Here is a 17,894-nt window from a genome sequence, read left to right as displayed (position 1 = left end):
TTATTTAAGGGACTACTATAGCACCCTTGGAGTTAGGTTTGTTTACACACACACACACACACACACACACATACACACAATATGCTACATTAGTATATAGTCACTTTATTATGGAGAATTTTTCATGGTTCTAAATTTTCACATTTTATTCTCATAACACCAGGAGACCATAGGCAAGATACTCTTCCATTTCAAAGATGATCAGAAACCAGAGATTTTTACTGGGGGTACAGCTTAGTGGTGATACTGTCTAGCATGCTCAGGGTCCTAGGAAATCACTCCAGAAATCACCCCCCAGCCCCTCCCACAGAGGCACACAACCACCACACACGTGTGTGCACACACGCCCCAAAGGAACCAGTCTTGCACCAGGGCATGCAGAAGCTGAGCAGACTGGCTTGGCTTCTCTGAACCCCGTCCCAGTGCCCCACTCTGGCAATGGTAAGGAAGAGCTGTTCCTACTGCACACACTCTCTAGCCCTGCATTTGTTCAGACACCCACAGAAACCCTGGAATGTGCAACTCAGCTCACAGACAATATGTGGGCTAGGCAGGACATAAGGAGCCTGCAAGGGAAAAAAAGTGACTGAATATATATGTAAGACAGTTTTGCTTCCTGCCATGCTGGAGTCTGTTACTGTTGAGACGTGTTTGGCTGTGGGTGCCACTCTGCAGCAAGATGTGAGGAAGCGGGACCGGCTGCTATATATAAATGTCTTATTTTGGGTCCATCTTTCTTGTAAAATAACAAGCGATCCAGACAGGGACTAGGAGTGGGGTTTTGTGAACTGTATTCAGAAACCCTGACACTTTGCAAATGCCCACCACAGAGTACTGGTGCTATGAACTTCTAAACGGAGCCACACAGACCCTGTCTGACCACCATCTGTCATCCCCGGGAAAAGCAATGTTTTGGGGTTTTGGTTGTTGTTGCTGTTGTTTTCCCTCTAGAGTAAGACAGCTTGAAACAGGAAATGAGTGTTGGGTATGATGGCCCACACCTTTATTCCCAGCACTATCTCTGTAAATTTTAAGGCCAGCCTGATCTTTATGAGGCCAGCCTGCTCTACACGGCAAACTCCATCATGCCAGTCAGGGATGTATGGTAAAACCTTGTCCTGAGAACAGAAACAAAGAGTAGGCTGGCAGTGGAGTACAGTAGTGGAGTGCCTGTCTAGCACAGATGAGCTCTGGACTTGAGACCCAGCAATGCAGAAAAATAAACCAGAGGAAGAACACGTACATGGGCTGTCGAGCATTGTCCACTGCAGCAGTCTCCCCTCACCTGCCTGAACTCTACAGATCAACAGTGAGCTCTAGACAAACACTTTGGATAAAGTTTAGTTTATGACAGTAAGAAACCAACAGTAACTATTAGTAGAATAATTATAGCAGTAGCACTAATGAAAGCTACGTGAATATGATCTCCATGTTAGTCAATGTTCTACTGCTGTGAAGAGACACCATGACAATGGCATCTCTTATAAAGGAAAGCATCAGCCGGGCTGTGGTGTGCACGCCTTTAATCACAGCATTCGGGAGGCAGAGGCAGGTGGATTTCTGTGAGTTAGAGGCCAGCCTGGTCTACAAGAGCTAGTTACAGGACATGCTCCATAGCTACAGAGAAACCCTGTCTCAAAAAACAAAAAAATTAAAAAAAAAATAAAAAAAATAAAAGAAAGCATCTAACTGGGGCTGCTTACAGTCTATTGTGGTGGGGGAGCATAGCAGCACAGAGGCAGACATGGTGCTGGAGAAGTAGCTGAGAGTTCTACATCCAGATCCACAGGCAGCAAGAGACTGCTTGCTGGACCTGGCTTGAGGCTTTAAGTCTCAAAGTCCACCTCCAGTAATAAATACACTTTCTCCAACAAGACCACACCTCCCAAATCTTTCAAACAGTGCCACTCCATGGTGACCAAGCATTCAAACCTGAGCCTGTGGGGAACAATCTCATTCAAACCAGCAGTCTCTCTCTCCCTCAAAGATCTTTTTTCAGATTGATATATTTTATGCATGTGTGTTTTGCCTGCACACATGTATGTACAACACAAGCATGTTTGATGCCCATGGAAGCCATAAAAGGTTGTCAAATCCCTTGAACTACAGCTACTGGTAGCTATGAGCCACTAGGTCTGCACGCGCTGTGAGTTGAACTAAGTCCTGTGCAAGAAAGAAAGACAAATGCTCTTAGCCATTAAGTCATCTCTCCAGCCCCTGAGATATTTATTTGTTACAAGACATCCTTTGACCTTTAGCATGTACACCAAGGCGTCCACTCTGCCAAACATACAAAACACGTCAAATCAATTTTAAAAAAAGGTATGTGTCTGAGTGTTTTGACTCTCTGTATGTCTACAAAACTTGCACATGTAGTGCCCAAAGGAGAAGATGTTGATCCCCTAAAAGTTACAGACTGTTGCAGCCAGTACAGCCTGGATGCCAAGACTGGCGGGGGGGGGGGGTGGGGTGGGGGGGGGTGGGGTGGGGGGGGGTGCTGGGATTGACAGAGGCTTCTTTTCAGGTGGAAGAACAGCAAGCTTTATTTTGCCCAGCAACCTTTTAAACCTCTACTCCTTCTGTGGAGACGCAATGGCCAGAAAAAACACAAACATCCTTGTCAATTACAGACCACAGGGAAGTTCCCCTGCCAGTCAGGGGGAGTGAGGGCAGCTGGATCACAACAACAGATGGTTGATAGCTATCACCTGGATGCTGGGAATCAAACCCAGGTCCTCTGGAAGAGCAGCCAGTGTTCTTAACCACTGAGCCATCTCCATGAACCCTTTAAAGGATTCCTAAGTTCTGGGATTCTATACAGAAAGAGTGAGAACGAGAATAAAGAATTTAATATAGTTGTTGGTGGGGTGGAAAGGACACTGTGAGGAAACCTGAGTGGGGAGAGGGTAAAAGCCCCCTCCCATTTCTTTCAGACCCAGGAGAGAGCTGGGATCATACGGTGTCTCCAGGCACTAATCCCAGAGCCTGAAGCCAGTGCAGTTCCAAAGCCTACTCCCTGTGTGAGTCTGTGCTGGGGTTCACATGGAGGCAGGGCTGAGAGTCTAGTATCCATACAACCAACTCCCAAGAAAGGGCAACTTGGAAAAGAAACAGGAGCCAGGATACTGGCGGGGGCAACCTTTTAAGAGGAAGATGATGCTGATGCTTGAGAGGTGTGTGCCCGTTGGAGCTGGGGATCATCTAAAGGGCCACCTACTTCCTGGCCCAGCTGCCCCACATATACATCAATCCTCTCCCTCCCCAGCCCAGATGCCCAGCCTCCCTCACCCCGGGTGCAGAAGACGACTTAGGCTGGCAGATGAGACCCTAGCGGGGAGACGGGAGGTGGCACAGCTATACAGAAAACATCAGTGGCAACTTCACTACCCTGGCTTTGATCCTTGCCACTCTATTAAAAGGACCTTCCAAAATGTTCAAAGGAAACCACAACGCACTGAACATCTAGGCTTGGGCCAGAAGGTCACCACTGAGAACCACACCCAGATTTTAAAAGACTAGAACACAAAAAGATGGGTTTTCAGATATCCAAAGGGAAGGTAAGACAAAGATATGGGGCTGTGCATTGGGGAAAGCCAGAGACGGGGGAAAAAAAAACCCTTAAACCCATGTGAGGTCTTTAGGAACCATCCTATTGCCCTGCAGGCAATGAGACAGGTGGCGGCTACGTGGCCTGAAAGGGACTCTCAAAGCTGCCCAGTGCAGCTCTAAGGCAGGACATACAGTTATCAGGTTATTCTCACTACTTCCAGCCATTTGTCACCAAGTCAACCATCTTACCTGTTAACGCAGACAGCATGAGGAATAGGTGTGATTAACTACGCCTACTTTACCTGGAAGATGACCAAGTTCTAGAGGCAAGACCTTGCCAGGAACTACTCGGCAAAACTTGGTTGCGGTTGGATGAAAGACACCAAAAAGAACAGAAGTGAGAAAGGCTAGGCCGAGCCACACCCCTGCTACCCACCCAGGAGCCATATCTTCCCGTCTAAAGCGAACTTTTTGAGTTGGTGAGATTGCTCCGTGGGCAAAGTCGCCTCGCTGGCGCCAAGCTAGACAGCCTGAACTGGATCCTTGAATCCCACATGGTTCAGAGAACTGACCTCAAAGGGTGAGCAAATGTGTGCTCACCCTCTCACACATATAATAAATACAATTTAAAAAATTTAATGAAAGCAACTTTTCCAGTTTGTCTGGTTTCCCTGTTCCCTGACACCAGCATTTAGGGGCAATGACAGTAAAAGAGAGAGAGAGAGAGAGAGAGAGAGAGAGAACTGTTTCAAAAGATATGCATCCTTGCTCCTTGACCCCTGATGGATCTGGTCATTTAGGGTCAAATTTAGTGTCCAGCATGGCTTCTTCAGGGGAATCCAGCTTGGCTCTCTTCTCCCCAGCTCCACTGCCCTGCCACACCTCATCTAATCCTTGGGAGGAGGGGGGCAGATCCCTTCAGGACTGAATTACAGAAATCCTCCTTTCCTTATGGGTCCCCCACTCACTTCCCAGGTCAGGAACCCACAATTCCACATGATGCAATGACAGGGTTTTGGTCTCTACTTCAGATTCCTGGACCCAGGCTCTCTGCCACCTGACCGCTTCCATCTGGTTTGCTGGCAAAGAGCTGTGCTCAAGAAACCCATGAGCACTGGTTGCTCCTAACCCTTTCCCTTCCCTCACTGTATGGGTAAACTCCCGAGTAAGTCAATATTGGTTTTCTCACTAGGACAAACTCTTAAGCGAGCTTTTAAAAACCTCTTCTGTTCCCTCCTGGCATTTGTATTTACTTTCCCCAGTCATACCCACCTGCCTTTTCCCACATTTAGGCTCATCTTAGACCACAGCCAACTGGGCAATCCAGAGCTTACTTCCCTGTGACCTCGTCACCTTTTCTAAAAGATGTGACAGCTTGCTTCCTAACAGTAGACAACCACAGCTTAAGGATAAGGTTCTGAAAGGCAGCTGGTATCAAAAAAGTGCAGACTTAATGCTGAGCACCCCTTTCTACCGCAAACACATCCATAAACATCAGTATCTCTTCAAGAAGTTTAATCTCCCTAGGCACAGTGGCACATTGGTGTAGGAGGTTCTTCTGTCTATGTGTTGCTTTCATTGGTTGAATAAAGAAAATGCCTTGGTCTTTTGATAGGGCAGCACTTAGGTAGGTGGGGAGACAGAACTCAATTCTGGGAGGAAAAAAGAGACAGAGAAAGTCACCATGAAGCTGCCAGGTCAGACATGCTGAATCTTTCCCAGTAGGCCACGACCTCATGGTAACACACAGATTATTAGAAATGGGTTAAATCAAGATGTGAGAGTTAGCAAATAAGAGGGTAGAGCTAATGGGCCAGGCAGTGTTTAAATGAATACAGTTTCTGTGTGATTATTTTGGGTGTAAGCTAGCAGGGCAGCAGGGACAAACAAGGGGCCCCGCTCCCTACTACAGCACATGACTGTAGTCCAAACACTCAGAAGACTGAGACAGGAGGACTGTGTAGAGAGATCCATGTTTACAAAAGACGCTAAACCTCTTGCAATTCTTCAAAGTCCAGGTAAACCAAGGAGATACAAAGACGCATAAGCACCCAAGAGAACAAATCACCAGGCAGACCTGAAGCTGTCCTTTCATCCCCATCTGTCCACAAGACCCTACAATATCAGTCTGTTGTTGCTTTGTAAAGATGTATTTATTTTACTCGTGAGTGTTTGCCTTCCTGTATGTATGCAGTGCCTGTAGGAGTCAGGAGGGGGCACTATACCCGAGCTGGTGCTAAGAGCTGCCATGTGGGTTATGAGAATGGAATCCCAGCCCTCTGTAAGAGCATCCTAGTGCTCCTAAACACTGGTCTTTCTAGCCCTGTGGTTTGCTTTTGCAATTCAGCTTAACAGTTAAAATATTCATGAGCATGTAAATATTGTCAATTTAACCAAACCCCAACAAAATTACATCAGAAGGAGACATGGAAAAAGGACAGAAGTCAGTGAAGATCAGTTAATCTGATTTTCTGTAAAGAAGTCAATAAAACTGCCTATTACAGATGGGAGATGGAGAAATGACATTTTAGCTGTTTGTTTGTTTTGAAATGTAAGGAGAAATAAAAGGAGAAATAACCAGAAGAAGGGATGAACATAGTTCTCTGGGAAACAGGATGAGTCAATTCAAGGACTGCTGATCTGGGGTTACAGGGCTCTCAAGAGGGGCAGCTGTCGGCATCACGCCCGGCATCACCAGGACCACATCACCCATCTGTCACCAGCACCACCATCACCATGGTATGATGTCTAATGATGCTGCCACTGTTACACCAAGCAACCACTCATAATCGCCTTCCCTGCGTTATGCTACGTAATCCTCACAGTCCTCACGACAGAGGCAAGCTCTGACTTGGAACCCATTTTATAGAAGAGGAAAGTGACACCAGCAAGTACCGTTAACCAAGATCATTTACCCTAGGGCTTGGCAGACTAAGACAGTGTGTGTGTGTGTGTACATGTGTGTGTGTGTGTGTGTGTATATACGTGTGCGTGTAAGTGTGCATGTTGTCTGTTTCTATGTTTTTCAAACGATATAGACATGATCTCACTGTGAAGCTCTAGAAGGTATGAACTTTCTATGTAGACCAAACTGACCTACAATTCAGAGATCCACCTGCCTTTGCCACCACAGTGCTGGGATTAAAGGTGAGTGACATCCAGCAACGTGCACATACTTTAGTTGTTACTGGGCCCTTGAACCCAGGGCCTTGTGCAGGTTAGATGAAGCATTACACCACTGAGCTTTATGCGCAGCCCCTTTCAGATTTTACCTTGTGAGATGTGTTCAACAAAATTCAACAAGCAGCTTCAGGAGATAATTGGCCTGCTCACCTGCGGAACCCTCCCCCGATAATCTAAACTATTCTGCCCTAAAGAGAAACTGTCTACCTTCAGGAGTGAAAACAAGTGCAGAGCCAGTCCCCTCCCAGGTGTCAGCAGGGCTCTGGTTTAGAGACAGTTTGTCCGCAGGTGGAGGCTGGGCCCTGAGGAGCACAGCACTGGGAGGTGGTGGGGCCTACAAGAGGTGGGATCTACAGTTGGCAGTGGCGTATTGTTCTCAGAAGTGATTACTGTCGTTCTCACAGGACTCAGTTAATGTCTGGGAGAATGTGTGAACAAAGAGAAAGCCTAGTAACTTCCACCCTCTTTATTTCCTGTCTCTCATACAAGCTTCCACCATGGCACCATCGGCCATGAGGCCCTCATCAGTGACCAAACAGATGGGGGTCACTCAGCCTGGAACTTCCAGCCTCAAGCAGCAAGGGAAATAAGCGCTTCTCTTTACACATTGCCTGGCGTTGGGCACTTGCTTATGACAATAGGAAACGGACCAACAGTCAATAACACGGATGTTCCAATTTCCAGAAGGGATACCCTAGCTATTCTCAACATTAACTCTCCTCACAGGGTAACCACATTCCTGTCAGAACCAACAGAACATGGGTGAGTGTGGACACCTGCAGCAGTACGCCCCTGACACGATTTTTCTTTTTTTTTAAAATTGCAGTACTTTACATTCTTTTATTATTAATAATTTATTATGAATACAATGTTCTGTCTGCATGTGTGCCTGACCACCAAAAGAGGGCACCAGGTCTCATAGATGGTTGTGAGCCACCATGTGGTTGCTGGGAATTGAACTCAGGACCTCTGGAAGAGCAACCAGTGCTCTTAACCTCTGAGCCATCTCTCCAACCCTGACACGATTTTTCTGATGACGCCAAAACGCTTTCCAAATTTCAAGGAAACTGACATTTAGTTCATGTAAAACAAGCTAGGATCCAGCCGATTGCTGCGTAGTCAAGACAATGTCCTATCTCAAGGGACATGATTCCCCAGGGAAGAAGTAGGAAGAAAGAAGGAAGGAGAAGGAGGAAGAAGGAAGAAGAGGAGAAAATGTGTTTTCCAAGGATAATCATTTTTTTCCCTACAGATACACTGTATCTACCTTGGCAGGCTGGTACATGCTTGTAGCCTCAGCACTCAGAAGGCTGAAGTAGGAGTTCAAGACCAGACTGGGCAACATAGTGAGGCAGTCACCCCCACTTAAAAAACAAAACAAAGACTAAGAATGCAGCTCAGTTGCTAAGAGTGCTTGCCTAACACACAAGAAGCCCTGGGTTTGACTCTAGCAGTGCACGGGGGTGTGGTGGTACACACCTATAATCCTGAAGGGAGATACAAACATAGTGGGAGCCAGCTGAAATGAAAGGACACAACGAGGAAAGCCTCTGAGGTCTACACCTTAGTGCCCCCCTCTGGACTCACTTTAGAGTATTTCCTCTTTTCTCAACTCTCCACTGGACCAGCTGGGTGCACTACAATGAACTCCGCCTTCATGAAACCAACCCGGAGACAGAATCAGATCTGCAGTTTAAGGACTTAGGCCCACAAGACTTCCTCCACCTCGGATGCTCAAGTCAAGCCCCAACTTACGTGGCCCATGCTTCTGACCCAGAGTCTATACAATGGGGCTTCCTTACTCTCTACTTGTTAGGGACTCTCCTATGTTCACCGCTATAAACCATCTGAACAGCCAGACAGAAAAGACATGGCACAGGGTGCATTCGAACACTGCTTGGGTGCCTCCCTCATCTCTGCTCGCTCAGTTATTCAGCAGCCGGTCTGAACCCTATCCTGCTGGGTTTTATGGAAGTTTTATTTTACAGGCATGACTGATTACAGCCCCAATCATGGTGACCAATTCAACATTTACCTCCTTTCCCTCCCTGGATATCTCAAGACGGGAAGATCGCAAAGAAGATGATCATATCAAAAGATCAATTCTTTTGTTGTTGCTCTTTTTTGGTTTGGGTTTTTGCTTGCTTTGTTTAGGGTTTTTTGAGACAGTGTTTCCCTGTATCTCTGGTTGTCCTGGAACTCACTCTGTAGACCAGTCTGGCCTCAGAGATTCACCTGGCTCTGCCTCCCAAGTGCTGAAATTAAAGGCATCCTCCACCACACCCCACTTGCTTTTGTTTTTTTAAGACTAAGTCTCACTCATTGTGTAGCCCTGGTTAACCTGGGACTCTAGGTAGACCTGTTGGCCTCAAAACTCACAGAGATCCACCCATTTCTTCTGAGATGAAAGGCCTGTGCCACCATGCCTAGCCCATTCTTGGATGGGTTCAAATTTGATCATCTATTGGAACCATAGAAAAATGTAGCGGTTATGGGCTAGGGATACAGCTCAGTCAGTGGGCAGAGTTTTCCATATGCCAAGCCTGGTTCCATTCTGAGCAGCCCATAAAAGTGTGATATGGAGGGGGTACAAACCTATAACTGAGTATAGTGGTGCACACCCAGCACTCAGACACGAAAACCAAGGTCATCCTTCGGCTGTGTAGTGAGTTCTAGGCCAGCCTGAGATACATGATACTATCTCAAACCCCACTAACCCGCCACATAACCCGGCCGGTGGATGCAGGAGGATCATAGGCTCTAGACCAGCCATAAGATCCTGGGGGCTGGGGAAGGCTTTAAAACCCTAGGCGGTAGATAAAGAATAAGTAGGTCAGGGGTGTCACTGTGGCTCCTGGACGCTGATCATCCCCTCCACTTCCTGGTTATTAAGAAGGAAGCAGCTCTTCACACCAGTATGCAGATGCTCTTGCCCTGCCATGGGCCCTGCCTGCCAGACTCCAGCGGCCATGGTCTGAGGCTGCAAGCCAAAAGTCTTCTCCTTTGAGTTCATTTTGTGTACTCTTTTAGTCACAGCGATGTGACAATGATGAACAGACTGACACAATTACAGGGACAGCGGGTTGTAGCCAAAGACCAAAAACTGTAAGTAGAAAAAGATTCTCCTGATCTTCCCACACACTAGAGATGTGTGAGTTCTGAACTGAACAGAGATCAAACACACATTCCTTCTTAAATGGCCGATTCACAGTGCTGAAGGTTCCTATTTTTGCTTTCCGCTTGTTCATTCTGAATCTGGCGTCACCTATGAGGGAGCCCAGAACTGCACTGCCCCTAGCAAGCTTGTGCTGGAGCTCCAGAAACCAGGCAGCTTTCTAGACTCTAGGGCTAGGCCAGACCGGCTCTGGACCCAACACCACCGTTCTCTGACTACGGGACTTGTGGGTGGTTACTGAACTCTGAAAACTGGGGATCGGTACAGCAGCTTGCCTCCCGGGGCTTGGGGAGGTTATGGAGTTAACAGATGTTACACCTAAGACAGCACAGTAAGGGCTCAGGAAATAAATACTATTATAATCAAGGCATACTTAGGAAAAGGAAAGGAACAATAAACAAACATTAGGAACTTTAGGTAGTGTCAGTAAGAGAAGGAAAATTAAGACAGAGTGGTAAGGGGACTTCACAGCTTTTCTCTAGGACAGGGTTTTACAAATGCATGGGGTACCTTAGATTAAAAAGAAACCAGATAAGCCAGAAGATGGTGCAGTAGGTAAAGGCCCTTGCTGTTAAGCCTTACTTGAGTTTGATCTCCAGGACACACATGGTAGGAGAGAACCTACTCCTCCAAGTTCTCCTCTTAACTCCATATTCATGCTGTGGCACATGAGCAAACATGCGTGTGCATGCATACATTCACGCCACAGATATAAAACATAATTCTAAGCAGTGTGGTGATAATCCAGCAGTAGGGTAGCAGAGGCAGGCAGATCTCTGAGTTCAAAGTCAGCCTGCTCTAAAGAATGAGTTCCAGGGCAGCCAGGGTTACATAAAAACCATCTTAAAAAAAGAAAAAGAAAAAAAGAACGCACCATATAATTTTAAAAAGCCATGAACTTCTATGTTTTTAAGAAAAGAGGAAGAAATTGTGGTGTTTAAGTTTCACTGTTGTTTGGAGATTTGCTCTACTATTTTACAGTTTTGTTGAGATGGGATCTCACTATATACATAGCCTTAGCTGGTCTGAAGCTTCCTGTGTAGAGCAAACTGGCATTGAACTCACAAGGATGGGGCTGGATCTGCCTCCCTCCGTTTCCCAAGTACTGGTTAAAAGCATGAGCTACCATGCCGTGTGTGTGTGTGTGTGTGTGTGTGTGTGTGTGTGTGTGTGTGTGTGTGTGTGTGTTAAATAGAAATAAAAGTGTAGTGTATTTTTAAAGTGAAAACAAGCCGGGTACGGTGACGCGTGTCTTTAATCCCAGCACTCGGAAGGCAGAGGCAATCTCTCCGAGTTCAAGGCCAGACTAGTCTACAAAGGAGTTCTAGGACAGCTAGAGCTGAAACCCTGTGTGTGTTGGAGTTGGGGGAGAGACAGGAGTACACCAGGAAAAGGTTATTCTTCCTAATAAAGTCAAAGGTTGTGCCACACCTCAAAAAAAACAAGAGCCAACAACTTCCTGAAACTCAACCATCTGTCCAAGTCCTCAACAGGAGAGCTATGGTTTCTGCTGCTGACACGGGGTCCGTTTAAAGCTGGCTTTTCCAAGAACTGGCATGTGAGATAACTTCTCAGATCTCCAATTTAAGAGTCAGAATGGGGGCAGGGGAAGGCACACGAAGGACACCTGAATACACTCGCAGGTGCCCAAGTACCTGCTACCCCATACAGACATGACAGGGCACACTCCAACTTTCTGCTGGGAAAATTAGCAGGCCAGAGGAAGAAACCCCTAAGACAGGAATCCCCTTTCAGACTTGAGTGGAGTGGCAGACACAAGCAAGGGAAGAACAGCTGAAGAGAACCGTAAGAGATGAGTACAAGTACCCAGCTGGGAGAGAAAGGAGGAGGCACAGGTGTGGAGGTGAGCTGAGCTCTGGGCCCCGGAAGTGGCTGGTAATTAGGGTGGGAAAGGACAGGTGTGGTATGTGCAAAAGGACAGACAGTAAAGAGACTATAATTACGGCTTAGTGGGGAGGAAATGCTGAGGGCGAGAGAAAGGCCGGAGAACCACAAAGAATGCCCTGGGAGTGACGGGCAGGATCCGAGCTGCATTTGTTTAAAGATCACTCCAGCAGCAATGTGGAGAATGTTCTGGAGGTAGTCCAGGCTGCCGGCTGGGAAATCAGCCACTGGAGAGTCATGCTGTCCGGAAACGATGAAGCAGGGTAAGAGTCCGAGTGGAACTGATGGAATGGGCGGCCTGGATGGATGTGGATGGACATGGATTTGCAGACTGGCGGAGGGGAGAGCAAACTGTCCTCCCGTTCATGGCTGGAGAGACTGTGCAGATGGGAAAGCGCGTCTGTGGTAAGGAAGCCCGGCAAGAATTAGCAGGATCCCACTTCTCATGCAGAGAGCAGAAATGCAGGGTAACAGTTGAATGAATGAGAAAAGGCTTGGGACAAGAAATAACTGACCAGACCATCACTGACAAATGAGAATACAAACTCTAGACAGGGAGAAAAGTGGTGAGGCAATGAGCGTCCGAGGCAGGACCCATACCCAGGAAGAATGAATACATGAGGCAACAGAACAGTTGAGAGGCAGGAAGCTGGCAGGCAGCCTGCAGCCGGGAGAGCCCAGAGACACTTCCCAGAGTCAATAGCACAGTCATATCATACAGAAAGGCGCGGTTAGGAACCAACGGCTTTAGCAGGAGACTGGGTGATTATATTCGAATCCAGCTAGAAAAGCTTCCCCACAGCCATGAACTCTCCGGCTCCTCTCAACCTGCCCAGGACTGACTGCCACTCACGTGTGGCACTCATCACTTCCTTAATCAGTGAAGCCGGCTCCATGCAAGAGGTCAAGGGCACGAGGCATGAACCCACACCCAAAATCCTGAAATCTCAAAATCACAGGTACAATGTTCTATAGGTACAAATGACTTAAGGAGTCCCACCTAGTCCCGCTCAACACATGTTCACGAAGAACCGACCCCATGACCAGCAATTATACCGTGTGCTGGATTTAACAGGGATGATTTGGAGCCAGGATCCCTGGGGTCAGGGCCGTTCTCTCAGGCACTGCGATGCCCTAATACCTTAGAGAACCCCAGCACACGATCAACATTCAAATGATATTTGTCAAATGAAGAGCCCCTGGCTGAGGAAGAAAGCGCCCTCTCCCTTTAGGAACATGAAGGAGCGAAAGCTTCAAGGGGCCGTTGTGGTTTTGCTGTTTGCAGCAGGGTTCTGCCACATACGCCAAGGCTTAGCCCTCACGGCCATCCTGTCTCCACATACACAGTACTGGGATTACAGATGATGCATACCACACCTGGCTCACAACATGCTCACACCACGTTCACACATGGAAACTTTCTTCCTATAAAGAGACAAATATCAAGCGGGGCATGGCGGCACACGCCTTTAATCCCAGCACTCAGGAAGCAGAGGCAGGCGGATCTCTGAGTCTAAACTCAGCCTGGCCTACAGAGTGAGTTCCGGGACACAGTGAGACCCTGTCTCAAAAGCATATTTAATTTTTACTTTTATTTTCTATGTGTATTTGACATTTAAGTGTCTTGCTTGCTAGAGCACGCACCACATGTGTGCCTGATGTTCTTGGAGAGCAGGAGGGCATGCTAGCGTGCCTGGAACTAGAGTTACACATGGGTGTAAGTCACCGTGTGCGCTGGGAACTAAGCATGGGTCCCTTGGAAGAGCAGCCAGTGCTATTAACCTGACTTCGCATCTGTGTCTTTCCTGTATGTAGGGACACTTCAGTGTCTGAGTTACACAGACCTCTAGACTACAGCAGTTAAACACTGCTTTTGGGGGGGGGGGGGGGAGATTCAAGAAATCTTTCACAGAGGTGGTAGTGATTAGGCGTGGGGGCTGCTGAGGGGCTGTTGATGGCTCGCTGGTACTTAACACGGGTGGGTTCAGTTTGTGGTAATTTAACTTAATCAAACCTGTAAGCGGATATAACATGTTGTACTGTTTCTAATTAAATTAACTTTTAAAGAGAATGTTAAACCTTTGTCTTCCCCTAACTACTCATTTAATTCAAGTTGCTAGGGACAGCAGCTCAGCGCGTAAAAACATTGCCACAAAAGCCTAATTCAACATGATGCTTGGATCCCCCGTGAAAGTGAAGGAGCAGAAGCAATTCCACAATGTCATCCTCTCGACGCAAGCACTCACTCACAGGTAATAACATGTTCACAGTTTCCAATCTAAAGTTTGTTAGAAATGTGTTTGAAAGATGCATCGGGGGCACGATGGCACATGCCTATAATCCCAGCACTTGGGAGGTGGAGGCAGGAGGGTTATCAGTTGGGAGTTGACCTAGGCTACATAGTAAGACTTTGCACCAAAAAAATAACTAAAACAAACTTTAAAAGGTCCACCTAAGGCATACAGTAAAGAATCCACAAAGCCCTGGGTTGCAGCCCCAGCTGCAACTGTACGAACCAGCTACGATGGCTGCGGTGGCCTGGATGGAAAATGTCGTTGTCACCCCCTCTCCATTCTGGCATCTGAATACTTGGTGGCGCTGTTTGAGCAGTCAAGTATGGGTGCCCTTGTTGAGGAAGTACAGCCACTAGGGCCTGGCTCTGAGGTTGCAATGCCAGCCGCCATTCCCAGTTAGCTCTCTACTTCTGCTTTCGGCGTGAGAGAGGAGCTCTCAGTTCTCAGCCGCCAGCTCCAGCTGCCATGTCTACTGCATGCCTCGTCATGCTGTCTCTGCCATCCATTATGGCCACTCACGCTCTGGAACTATAAGCCCAGATAAACCTTCTCGTCTATAAACTGCCTTGGCCATGGGGTTTTATCACAATAGAAAAGTAACTGCTACAGTGTCAACGAGGGGGAGGGAGGCAAGAGGATCAGGAACTACACAGCAAGTTCAAAGTCAGTTTAGGAAACATGAGAAGCGAAGGAGGGAAGAGAAAAAGGATGGAGGAAGGGAGAGAGAGTGAAGGAAGGAGACAAGGAGAGAAGTCTACTCTGGAAGATGCCCGACGGCTAGCTCTCTCTGCGCCTGACCAATAGAGATGGGCAAGTGACCTAAGTTATGAACATCGCGAACATCACAATAGTGAGTTACAAGGCTTTGTAACTAAAAGAACCTCCTTGCACTCTGCACCCCACTCCAGGCACCCCAGGCCGTGCCCCTTAGTTTAGATTTTAAGTGTTTTCACATCAAAACAGCAAGGTGACAGATCTGTCGGTTACTGGGCTTGGCCATTCAACAATGTGAACATAGGTCAACAAACACATCATTAAAAGTATTCCCCAATTAAACAAACACTGAGAATATTTTCAACAAAGCAGACCGATCAAAGAGGCTATTCCAACAGAGCACATCCTCTAGAATGTGAATGCGGGAGGGGGGGCACCTGACCCCAGTTCAGACATGGCTACGTATACCCTGGGTCATGTTTTCTCACTTTTTCCAAACAACTTAGACTTTATCTGCTCTCCACAGATGGAGGGATGGGTTCAGAAGAAACAGATGAAAATGGGTCAGGCCAGGCCAGGAAGGAAAGCAAGCCTGAGTAAAAGCTATGCTCCCTGCTCCACAAAGTCAGGAGCGCCGACCTCACCTGAAAACCTTTGTGCTAGGAGCCTGGGGGGTCTCCACACCATCTGATACAGAGACACCATAAACCTTCTCTACTAGGCTGGAAGACCTCAAATCATCCCGGGAAGGCCTGACTGAGCTCTTCTCAAATAATGTGTGTGAAATACAAGTCTCCCCTGCATTCACTCAGGAGGTAAAGGTCACCCCAGCTCCAGTGTGTCTTGGGGCGTCAGACAGGGAAGGTCCTGTGGCTGGCACTTCCTCCAGAGCAGTGTTCAAAAGCCTCCCTCATTCAAATAGGGTATATTGTTCATACTGTTCGGCTCTCAAATGTTTGCTCTCCCCACAAGAGAGGTGTAGGGAAACTGCAGCCACTAGCTAATCAAAGGGCACGTTGACCTGAGAACAATCAATAAGCCACCAGATACAGCAAGGCTCAGAACCAGTCTCCTTCCCAAAATGGGACATCTGGAGAAATCCCAAAGTCCCCGCAGACAATCTACAAAAGAAGCACAAGATCTCTTCTGAGAGCGCGGTCATATCCGGCTCCCCACACACTGTTAACAGGGGTGGACATGTGAGCCACACAGATGCTGTAGGCTACCTGCAGCCAAGTTCTAACCCTGAGTTCTGAGTCCTAGAGAGAAGTACTCATTACCAACACTATCACAAGCCTTTTACTGACTCATTCATGCGGGAGGAGGGTTGCTGAGACAGAGTCTATCTACTATACAATTCTGACTGTCATGAAACTCACTAGGTAAACCAAGCTGGCCTCGAACTCATAGAGATCTACCTGCTTCTGCCTCCCTAGTGATGGGACTAAAGGTGTGCACCACCAATAAATAAGTATATAAACTAGGCAATGGTGGCACCTGCCAATAAATAAACAAGCCAGACAGTGCCACGTGCCTTTAATCCCAGCACTCCGGAGGCAGAGGCAGGTGGATCTCTGAGTACAAGGCCAGCCTGATCTATAGAGCAAGTTCCAGGACTGGTTCCAAAGATATTGGGAAACCCTGTCTTGAATAACCAATAAATAAATATAGGTGTGCACCACTATGCCAGGCTGAAACTGATAGCCTTTTATCTGCTAAGTTTAGTGTGTTTCTGAGGAATCAGGCATGCCTTCACTAGACCAGAGAGACTTTAAAAGCACACCGCATAATGCTGTATGTCATTCTGTGTTGTCTCCTTAGGATGATCACCATTCCTTCAGGACAGATGATAATTATAAACTTCTGTGAAGATCCTAGACACTACTATTTAAAATGTCCTTTTTCGTTGAAAGGAGCACAAAGCCAGTGTAAATTGTGAACGTGCAGTGTTTTCTCTAATAGATGTCGTGATCTATTAGATCTAATTGTGAGCTGGAGGGCTCAGCAATTGCTTACTGCAGAGAGTGGCGCAGGGTTTCATTCCCAGCACCTACACAACCTCTGCAGACATCTTTGCACCCCTGCACATGATCTGCATATATCTCAGAAGCAGGCATCTGTGAGTTCGAGGCCAGCCTGTCTACTGGAGAGTTCCTGACAACCAAGGCTACACAGAGAAACCCTGTCTTGGGGATGGGGAGGGGAGATGGTGTGTGTTTGTGTAGGAGAAAAAGAAAAAAAAATAAACAACCCCACCAGTTTTCCCACAGTGTAACGGCTCAGCAGGGCCCAGTTCCAATCCCCATTATAAAAGGCCCCTGCTGAGGCCCTGCAAACTGACTAACAGCAGGTGGGTTTTCTCCAAGCAAGGCAGGTCTACCTTTTCCCAGAAGATAATTGTTTGGGGTTATCTTGTCAGTCTCTTGGGCTGAAGATCCACTTCCTATCAGTAACCCTTCCCCTAAACAAAACAGAGGACCACAGGGGAACCTCCAAGTCACTCTCCAGCTTGTTCTATCAGTTTTCTAAGACGTCAAGCAAGAGCAATTACTCTAGGTCACATGACTTGGAATATGCCAGCAGCCCCTTCCAGACAAGGGACCCCTCCCCAAGAGAACACACAAGCATGAACAGCACTGCCCACATCTTCCAGCAACAGCCAAGGCAAAGGGGTTGAGATGCTGAAACAAGGCCTGGGGGCCGGAGGGTGGTTTGGTGGAAGCACATGCTCGGCTTATGAGGTCCGGCGTTCAACCGCAGCAACACCCAAACTGTTAGAAGAGGTAACTGGGCAATGCTGCGCCCTCTTCAGTCACGCACCCAATAGAGGAGCATGACACACACTTCCAAGAAGACTGGTCAGGAGCGAACACTCAAGGTCACAATCAGTGAACTGTTAGAGCAATTAGAACCAGATAACTGAGCTAGCACCTCCTGTGAGGGAAAATACATCCTAGGGAACCAGTCCACACAACAGAGCCATTTACAGCCCCTGTGGACTTTTCCTTTAAACAAACAAAACAAAAAGAAGGGGTGAGGGTGCGGAGAGATGGCTCAGAGGTTAAGAGCACTGA

The 17,894-nt window shown here is 47.4% G+C and overlaps 1 protein-coding gene and 1 long non-coding RNA gene across 3 annotated transcripts in view; one reads left to right on the top strand and one right to left on the bottom strand.

The window, feature by feature from the left end:
* Uck2 (uridine-cytidine kinase 2) overlaps positions 1-17,894 on the bottom strand; it is a 67,668-nt gene that overhangs the window by 42,619 nt on the left and 7,155 nt on the right. The gene's annotated exons all lie outside the window — the stretch shown is intronic.
* Positions 11,810-17,089, top strand: LOC146894910 (uncharacterized). Its single transcript, XR_015001334.2, has 3 exons — positions 11,810-12,075; positions 13,926-14,064; positions 16,642-17,089. It is a non-coding gene; the product is annotated as an uncharacterized LOC146894910 (long non-coding RNA).

The sequence above is a fragment of the Myodes glareolus genome, chromosome 5 (genome assembly GCF_982192425.1).
Source record: "Myodes glareolus chromosome 5, mMyoGla1.1, whole genome shotgun sequence".
Classification (NCBI taxonomy): Eukaryota; Metazoa; Chordata; class Mammalia; order Rodentia; family Cricetidae; genus Myodes; species Myodes glareolus.
This window is presented reverse-complemented; position numbering and strand designations above follow the sequence as displayed.